The sequence below is a fragment of the Dreissena polymorpha genome, chromosome 13 (genome assembly GCF_020536995.1).
Source record: "Dreissena polymorpha isolate Duluth1 chromosome 13, UMN_Dpol_1.0, whole genome shotgun sequence".
Taxonomy (NCBI): domain Eukaryota; kingdom Metazoa; phylum Mollusca; class Bivalvia; order Myida; family Dreissenidae; genus Dreissena; species Dreissena polymorpha.
The window spans coordinates 16,074,638-16,085,726 of NC_068367.1; the positions used below are offsets into that span (position 1 = coordinate 16,074,638).

Below are 11,089 nucleotides of genomic sequence, written 5' to 3' on the forward strand. Positions count from 1 at the left end.
CGATCATTTTAATACTGATGGTATCATTAGCCATAAGTCATAAGAAAAGAAACTGACACTATAAGACAACATGAACAAAACTAAATCTGAACAAAATATATTGTTATACTCATGCGCAACATATCGGCTTAATTTTGCATGAAGTAAACAGCATGTAAAACAGCCCTCTGACAATTTCATAAATTTCATAAACAATTTGTCAGTAAATGATTAATAAGTGTATGAGTAAGTAATATTCAAAGCATGTCACGCGAGATAAATTAATAAATATCATCACATTTATTTGTAATATCGTTGCATTTTATTTGTTAATTTGAGTTTGATTTATTCGCATTTATCAACGGAATATGGACACAGTCGTACTGTATCCATTGTTGTTGATACAACTTAAACATCAGCTAGTAAATTTCTCTACCATAATGATTTTCGTGAAAGTGTTGTTTTGAATGCTATTAAGTTATTTTTTTAACATTTCACATTAAGTTTGGGTAACATATGTTAACCTTACTCAAACATCTATTTTGTAAAATCTAATAGTCATATTTGATAAGATGTTATGTACAATGTCATTGTTCGTATGCTACATTGTATATATTGTATATACATTGCAAGCACATGATTTTGTGTCATTTTCTTTCTTATGATCATTATCTAAAGCTAGTGAAATTATTACGGGTTTGTAAGTTAATTAATTTAGTGACATTTATTTATAAATGCGAAATTATATTAACAAATCTATGTCTATGGATTTGTTCACTGAATGGGAAATTGTTAAAGTGTTTCAATAAATTCCGTAAATTGCTAAATTTTAGCGACGGAACTGTTATGCTCAATTTAAAGGACAAGAATGAATCTAAAACAGTTTTCACCAAGCTTGACACGAACAAATGTCATTTAAACCAAATGCTTTCGAATACACAATTTGCTTTCCGAACTGTTGAACAATACAAAATACATAATGTTGTAAAAATTAAACGAAATCAATAGAATAAACGTTATATTATGATAATACAAACGATTTTGTTAGTCAATCGACTTTTGGGAATGTACATACAATGTATATATAAAAATATTTATAGACAGAACGTGTGAATAATAAGAATGCAATACTTCTGGAGTAACTGGTGTTTCTTTTCTTCATATTCAACCATGTACAAATCATATCACATATTAGGTTATTCCAATACCGGTTAATGTTTTCTCGATAAATAAATCTCGTTGATGAAGAGACTACATTAATATCCCTGGAGTGATGGATTGTATTTAATGATATAAACGCCCTGCTTGTACTAATTATAACAAGGTCACGAAAGTAATATATATTATCCAGCATTACGTCAAATGAAATCATGTGTATTGGAAAAATGTTATAAATATGTTTGTATCGTGGTCTTAAACATATTAATCACTTTAATGAACTTTATTTTCCTTCGTATTAAGATACGAATGATACCAGTCAGAAACTAGGAATGGCATACTGTGCATTAATATGTCTCTTAAAGGGGTCTTTTCACAGATGTTGGCATGTATTGAAGTTTGTCATTAAATGCTTTATATTGATAAATGTAATCATTGGATCTTAAAAGCTCCAGAAAAGACAAAAATAAAATTAATGAAAGAAAAAAAAGTAACCCCCAACTGGGCTCGAACCACTTAAACTATGTTTGTCTTTTTGTGTTGATTGAATGACTGATTGCATGGTGAATAAGGAGTCGTGCGTATCAAAACCTGAAGCAGCTTCGTATGTGTGTTAATTACATCGGATACATGCAGATTCTTCTCACACTAACAAATACACCTCAACGTTAAAACCCGTTTTCATTACGATCAACGTCTTCAAATGCATTCGTTCGAGCTTATTCATTTCTTAGTCGAGACAACAATTGACAATGTTGTCAGGGTCACGCATTGTCCGTGGTACAATCAGGGCATACGTGTGTGCCTATAATGTAATACAAACTTTGATTATTTTATAAATATAATGTTTATTGTTGGTATACAACTACAGTCCAACCTGCCCGAGCGACCGCCTGTGAATAGCGACCAGTTGTCAATAACGACCACATTGATTTCCCCCAGAACGATTTCACTATATTCTGTACCTGCGAATAACGCCCACCTGCCAACAACGACCAGCGACCGCAATTTTACATTCCCAAAGTCGAATTTGATAGCTAACAACGACCACGTCAATGACCAGCGACCACCATTTTACATTCCCAAAAGTCGATTGACTAACAAAATCGTTTTTATTATCATAATATAACGTTTCATAACGAATAATTTAGATTTGACAAAACAGCATACACTAACTTATTAATACAATGACAATATATTTTTTGAAGGATTTTCTATTAAACTTTGTAAGTTGTCATCGGTTTGCAAAAAAAATAATCTTGTATATATATATATATATATATATATATATATATATATATATATATATATATATATATATATATATATATATATATATATATATATATATATATATATATATATATATATATATATATATATAAGCAAGCAAAATAGTTCTCCTGAAAAAGCAAAATGTTTAACATGCGTTTACTATTGAGAATCGTTAAACAAATCGGGACAATGGTAAACCGTTTGTAACGTATGTAATCGATATTTGTGGGAAAATGTGTTAACCCACTTAACAAAAAATCAAAAACCCTGCGTGAGCAATTAAGCATTATTGGATTGGAGAGGTCCTGAGTTCGATCCCCATTGCAAGCAAATGATTTTGTGTCATTTTCTTTCTTATGATCATTATCTAAAGCTAGTGAAATTATTACGGGTTTGTAAGTTAATTAATTTAGTGACATTTATTTATAAATGCGAAATTATATTAACAAATCTATGTCTATGGATTTGTTCACTGAATGGGAAATTGTTAAAGTGTTTCAATAAATTCCGTAAATTGCTAAATTTTAGCGACGGAACTGTTATGCTCAATTTAAAGGACAAGAATGAATCTAAAACAGTTTTCACCAAGCTTGACACGAACAAATGTCATTTAAACCAAATGCTTTCGAATACACAATTTGCTTTCCGAACTGTTGAACAATACAAAATACATAATGTTGTAAAAATTAAACGAAATCAATAGAATAATTTCAATTTAGTCAATCATTTCGCGTTTATAATGCTGTGTCACTTTCACATAATGAATATTCATAAACGGAGACGTATTTTAGCATGAGTGTTTGTAAAATGATTTACAGTTTTCAATCTTTTAAATGTGTGACCACAAATTTGAAATTTGTTATTTTGAGAATCATTGAACAACTTTATACGACATTATTTTAATGGAAAAGCGTACTCATGTTTATTTAAGCTGAAATTGAGTGCTTCGCTGTGTCGACAATCGTCTATCAAAAGCAGTATTAAACCGAAATTCAAAAGGCCTTTAGCAAGATTCGTTAATGGAACTTATTAAAGATAAGCTAAGTATCATACTCAGATAATAAACCCATGCGTTTTACCTCTTTTTATTGAAAAATGTGTATACAATATCATCGAATAACAATAAAATACGACGTTACCGTTGCTATTGATCAAGTAGGCATAACCGCCTATACCTTAACCTGGCATTAACGATCAGTAAACATACTATAACCAAATATATTAGAAAGCAAAGATATTGTGAACTGCAATATGTGTCACGCGACTTCCGCCTGTAGCCATAACTAGAACGAACGTCCGATATGTCTAATACGAGATATACTGTCGAACTCGTCGATGGATATTGAACCTGATTTATCCACAGTAAATTGAACGTGATTCGGTCATTATACAAACTATGTATGCTAAAAAGTATAATTGTAATACATGTATGCTTTATAAAAACGTCTATCAAATGGAAAACGTATATAAAGTGGATGTGTAAGAACATTTAATGCATTGTTTAAATAACTCGTTGAGAATAGAGTGTATAAAAATAAAACACTACTTTCTTTGCTTTGTCTGTATGGAACGTTTCGGAAATATTATACATTGTACTTGTATTTTACTGTACCAAAAGTCCTATGTGGAGCCGCGACTACCATTTCGTAGACAAGGTAGTTGTATAATTATCAATTTATTGTTTGCGTCATATTTATGTGATATATGTTTATTTAAATACGTGTGCATTAAATCATAATTTATTAAAGGCTCGGTGTGGCGTTTGGTGCGAATTTTATTCTTAAAACCGTCAATACTTTTTATTGACGATTTTTAAACGTGTTGCATCTTTCGTGTTCTGTAGTATGTATTATCATGTTAACAACAGGCATTTGATCAGAATTTCTTCTGATGACGATTCCGGATTTTAGTTGTCCATATATGTGCCGACTCTAGCCTTCACTCTTAAGTTCCAAATATATATCACAAGCATGGTCAGTCTTTGAATGAACTGTGATAACCTCCATAAATAAATCATGAGCATGACGAAGTGTTAGCAGTTAATATCTCATCAAGAAGGGCTGGACAATGAGTGTTAAGGAATTGGGTTAACATAGAGGAAATTGAAACTATGTCAAAAAGAGAAAATTGGATAAGCTTATGTCGTAGTTGGCAACATTGGATATTTATTAGCTATATCCTGGGTTTGAACGTTGTCTCACATTATTGTTACCAGCGATTTCTCTTAGAAAATCATGTGACTTAGTCGATTGATTCATATTGTCATTTGAAGAAAGCCTATCATAGTATGACAATGGATGCTTTATGTCTTGTGAACAGTTGATATATTTCACATTGTAATAAAAGAGAGAGAATTTGAAATTTTGCTGTAAAGTGTTGTTCACAAAATGTCAAAATGTCAAAAAAAATGATAAAAAAAAAGTAAAACACTTTCATCAACGATCTAAACTGTGATCCGATTTGTATTTCCAACATTATAAAGTTCAAAACTGGTGACATTAATATCAGAAACAAACATATGCGCACAAAGGGCTTAATATACACAACATAAATTAGAATGAAATAAAGTGTATACAAATGTACGTCATGTTCGCTAATTATGCATAAGATCGGGGAATATCGGAAAGACATGAACAATGGTTTGTAAATGATTCCGTCGTGTATGCATAAGTGATATTCAAAGATCATTATCCAGTAAATGGCTTTTTGTGACTTGAATCACATGTAGGAATTGGTTTGAATCTTATTAGGAAGTTTTTTTATAAAAGGTATTTGTTAACGCTTGTAAAAGTTACTCAAACATATATTTTGTAAAGTCGTTAAATTCATTATAAATGAATAAACAATAATACAATTAAATAAATTCTGCTTTCAGAATATTGCTATGTACAAATACATATTATTATTTTGGGAATATTAACACATACATGCACACGCACTCAAACATATGTGTAATAAACGAACATATAATACGGTATTGATTTTGATCAAAATGTGACGAATTGCTACTTAAATCAACGTTTGTATCGTTTATTATTTTTGTCTGTTGCATAGCAGCCACTAGGTGTTTTCTACTGTCCAAACTAAAAGGGTATCTACTTAAAAATAAATAAAAATATCAATAATTGGTAAACATTGACGAATCATATTACGTTAATAACTTCATTAGGTGTTAAGGTGGCATATATCTTAAATTTGTTGGTATGGGCAGAACTAAACCTCGATTGCAAGAAACAAATATCATGGTTTGTTATGTTGGAAACAATGTTGTAAAGACACAATTAATCTCAAATTGGACAATGTCTAATGATAATAATACATTAGATATTGTACTGTGTTATCTATTTAGTTTTCCTGCAGAAGTATTTGCTATAAAAACACTATAGGAAATCAGTGTTGTCAAACTGCAAATCTGAAGTCATGATGATGGATTCGGTAAACTACTTTTTCAATCAGCACTTATGTCTTTAAATGCTACTTTGCTCCGAATATGACCATGTTTCACGAAGTTGCAGATTTTAGAAAAGTATTTTAGGTATCTAATACATCCTGTTAATATCAGTTTAAATCACAGTATATTTGTAAATAAAACTTACTTCCGTGATATGTATATATTCCATGTACACAAATAATTACTACATTTGTATAGATTAATTAACAGTTACTCGGATTTTTTTCAAATGCTACTGAAGAGTATATAAACAATTCTGGATCATTTTTAGAAGTTCCATTTCAACTTGACATTGTTATATAGAATGTCATTAAATTTGGATTTATGAGAAATAAATGGGAAATCGTTTAATTCAATATTGAAACATAGGACATTACGTACATAACCATATTCCGTGTAATGTTTAGAATTATAATGTTTAACTTTAAAGATTTTCTCGTTTATTTGGAATATCGACTTCTTTCTATTTCAAGTTCAAAGTACCCTGATCTAAATTGCGAGTAGCAATATGTGTATATTCATACGCTGAAGGCGTCTAGGTCTTTTTATTACTATACGATGTGTTTGTATGTGTGTACACATTTAGTTTTGATGAATTGTTTTGACTTTTTTTCAATTAATTAAATTGATTGATTTCGCGAATTCGCATTAAATACTCGCATCAAGCGTTACGCGGCCGTCGTATCCAAAACCACTTTGATGTACAAGCGTTTTTTACCATTGTTCAATTTACAACTGAATGGTCATTTGCTTTAAGCATAATCATAACATTTTGTATATATCTTAAGTCAGGCTTTTTTAGGATTTTAGTCAGTATTCTACTAACTTAATTTGCAAATTTATTAATAATGGGGAAACTTATACAATCACTTTGTTTTAACTAGTAACATATAATGGCATTCACGATACAAAATCTGCATGACGTTTGGCATTGGTTCAGAAATAGTTTTTAAATTGTCAACTGATGTTCCATGAAAACATCGATCTGAGTGAAGAAAGTTTAGACTTATCTTAATTGAGATACATGGATGTTATAACGCGATTGAATTAAACCGTTAAGATGGTTTTACAAAAAAACAATCGGTGTTTAAGTATTATAGTGAAATTACAGTTTTAAATAAAATGACTTTCGAATTTGCGGTAACCGTCATTCTTTAGGTCGGGGAAATAGTTTATTTTTTAAAATTAGGTAGCCATTAATTGTGTAATTTTCACTTATAAAGCTGTAATGTTTGTTTCTGTTATTTAGTCACTTACAGTTAGTAACATGTAACATAAATATTATAAAATAATAACCAGCCATGGTTTGTTGAGGAAAACGGGCCCCACACGCGTTTGTTCGATGAGATTCAATCATGTCACTGCCTATCCAGAAGGAAATTCAAACTGTTTTCTGAGTAAAGCCAATTGCCAAATGATATCAGTAAAGAAATTGATATATGTCATAATTACAGTTTGTTTCATATACATACATGGATACTATAAAGATGTCTGTGGCAGATCGTCCTGGAAAATAACGTGGTGGCTTATTGATTTAGTGTTTATGCTTAAGGCATTTGAAACATGCTCATATGTTTTTGTGTGTGTCACATGCTATGTTGCTTGAAACGGGTATACTTGAAAAAATGTAAAAATCTCTGTACCTAAAACATTTCACATATTTTTACATAATCTACGATCTTAAGTTTATAGTATTCTGTGTTAGTATGTTCGAGTCTTTTTCATAAATCTGTTACGTAAACTTCTTTTACTTTAATTACAGAACAGTTATATCTGAATCACGAATGACAACATTTTGCTTTTATTGATCTAATTTGTCTCTTACTGTTTAACCGAAATTGATATCGTATCAGACGCCTTTTCGTCGCGTTACGTTCATTTTGTTAGCAGGTAATCACTTCCTTAGGTGTTCAGTTTATCAATAGAAAAAAAAACTTGATCGCCATTAAGTTTGGCTAGGCTAGTTTTAGGAAATAGTGTAGAGAACAACTGTATATTTATTATATATCTACAGAAATATAGGTTCCACAGCTGATCAAGCTATGTATTTGAGGCGACATTTCGCGTTATGATAAGAAGTGCACGTGCTTTTATTAAAAGTTTTTAATATTCCACAGTTACTACATGGATAGCATTATTTAAACTCATCTATTATAACGTTTCTTGTTTTCTACCAAAAAACAAATGCTTGTATTAGCATGAAATTAAATGTGCAATCATGAACATTGACAGGGCGTGAACCGGCTTTCTTTCTGCATAAGTTTACACTGCGTATTGTTATCATCAAATATAGCAAATGGCTATTAAAAACTCAATAAAATCACGAGAAAAATTCGAGGACTCGTTAACTTCTTTAATATCAACAGCTTAAAATAACATGATACAATATCGGTCCGCCGCCTTGTAAAGGTCGATGAAAACCATTAGGAATGTCATCATGTTGAATGACGCGTCTAACCATAAACTTCAGAATGTATCGCTAACATACACGTGCAATTAATACAAAACGATACAAAAATATCAAAAGTAAATTCTTGTTAACTCAATTTGGGAAATTAGCGTTAACCCCAGATCAAGTGAATGCATCTCAGCTACAAACCGTAATGCAGGGTTTAAAATCCCAATGACATAGTTAGGAGCAATGTGCAAATATTTAATTTATGGTTTTAGAATCATCATAGTCATGATTTCATGTCAGAAATCAAAATTGTAGACGCGGCTTAACGATTCAATGGTCGAATCATTTAGTAAGTATCAATATGAATTTAACACTGTGTTAATGAAATAGCAAGTTGCCATAGTAAAACGACACTGCTGGATATTAAAACTTAACAAAAATACTAAACTAAACTTAAAAAAACAACATTTTTAATAATGTAGCGTCCATTCATAGTTATGTGAAACATTTTTGCTCAAAAAATTAACATAGTATATCTCAAATTGCTCCTAGCTTTATTATTAATGTTCTTTTTGCCTCACAATATATTCAACTGGTGAATTAAAAATAATTAAGACACTGACATAATGTGCGTTTGTAAATATTTTCCGGAAACCAAATGGTAGGCAATAAAGTTTGTATTTTGTTTACTGTATTACCGAATTTGGATTGTTTGTAAAGAAAGTGACTGTAAATGCCCTTAAGGGTACATAGTTTGTCAAATCCATGACCTCTTTTTTATCAAAGCCCTTTCACATTTTAAATTGGAAATGTACTCCATTAAAAAACTGTAATGTATTTGTATCTTTGATTGATATTGTACAGGAAATCAAGAGACACTATGTAGAGACAGGATAACAGGAGATGTAAAAAAAGATCAGTTGTAACTTTATCAAAACGTTTATCTATCAGAGGGAACATTGGTATTAGGTTGATGTTTAACATTTGATTTATTGTTTTAGTAACTAGTTAAGTAAAAGAATACAATCGCATTAATACATTTATTTACGATTTCATTATCGAACGTCGTAGAAATGACTTTAAATGAACTAGTATGTACTGTACCATAAGTCACATGTCAAACTAAGGCAGTTTTTTTAAAGATTGTGTAGTTGTAGAATTATCAATTAATCCTGTGCGTCGCCTTAATGAAATTGAAGTAACTCGGTGCAACGTTTGGTGCGCCTGTAAACCTAAGTTATTTCATGCTCTTTGTTCACCAGAGTTTTCGATATATTTCGTATTGTATCTTAATAAAGTCTGTAGTATGGGTTTTCCTGTTAAATAAAGGCATTTGGTCAGAATATCTCCTGATGATATTTCCTTGTTTTAGGTGCATCTACATGTATATGTTTCTTTGCTTCACTTCTTTGTTCCAGATACAAAACACATGTTCATTTGCTGAAAGAGCTGTTATAACCTCCTATGATAAATAAGATGTATTGTTTGCAGTTAATATCTCATCGTGAACGGCTGAGAAAGCAATGTCAAACAATTGATTTAACATAGAAGCTTATAAAACAAGGTCACACAGAGAACATTCGACAAGCTGGTGAAAACTTTGTTTCATATTATTGTAACCAGAGGTAATTATGTAGAAAATTTTCTAAATTAGTCGTAGTAGTAGTATTGTCATTTAAAGATAGTATACAGTAATGGATGTTTTAATAATCGCATTAATATCATAGAGAGAGAGAATTTTGATTTTGTTTATAGTTCTAAGTAAAAAAATGTCAACAAAATGATGTAACAAGTAAACATATTAATACGATCGACACTTTGAATAGATTTGTAGTTTGAGCATTAAGTTCCCCGAAATTCAGAAGTGTGGACATGCTATCACAAAATGACTATTTAAAAACTAAGTGCATGTAACATAAGGCAAAATTGACAAAAAAAAGATTCTTAACAATATGTATTGTATAAAAGTGCACATTATGTCGCCTTCATTTTCCATAAGATATTCGAATTAGGAAAGAACCTTAGTCATTTGTTACAAACAATTAGTCGATAAATTATTAGTAAGTTTATGCATAATTAACATTCCAAGTATTTCACATAAGGATTAGTAATCAATAGCATCACATGTATCGTTTCATATACAGAAGAAAGGCTGTTGTTGATACAGAAGAAAGGCTGTTGTTGGACATATTCGAACCGAAACCATGTTCTGTTGATACAGCTTGATCATCATCTAGTATTTGGCTCTGGCTTTGTGACTAGAATCACATGCAATGTGTGTTGAAATGCTATTAGGTGCTGTTGTGTGTTTGTTGTTTTAAATTATATTTAAATGTATGTTCTTAATGCATAGCTGTTACCATTTGCGTTTGCTACATGGCATTATCATATATATCTAGACAAAAGAAAACCTTCATAACGAAAACATACATTCACGGTTTGCTTTGATCTGTAAAAAATCATCTCTAAAATAAATTCACCCGTATACGCAATCTAAACAAATTGATTGAAGGATATATGTTTTCATTTATTTATTTATTTATTTATTTACTGGAATATCACAACCTACGCATACATATGTAAGATTCGGAGTAATAATGCCATATTGTAATTGAAAAACATGTACAAGCCTAAACATAAATATACTTTTGCATCGGGGCTTATTTTCGTGAGTTTCTTCGCAACCAACAAATTTATAATATATTTACGCTATATAACATATATTTCTTTAAAATAAATAATTCATTCAATACATAGTAGACACGGACGGATCATAATACCTTAGTAACAACACGAGCCGGTAACATACCGTTCAATTATAATGTATA

The 11,089-nt window shown here is 30.6% G+C and overlaps 1 long non-coding RNA gene across 1 annotated transcript; it reads left to right on the top strand.

Annotated features, from left to right (window-relative positions):
• The first annotated feature begins 3,714 nt into the window (after positions 1–3,714).
• On the top strand, positions 3,715–11,089 carry LOC127855110 (uncharacterized). Its single transcript, XR_008037352.1, has 3 exons — positions 3,715–4,067; positions 9,680–9,886; positions 10,406–11,089. It is a non-coding gene; the product is annotated as an uncharacterized LOC127855110 (long non-coding RNA).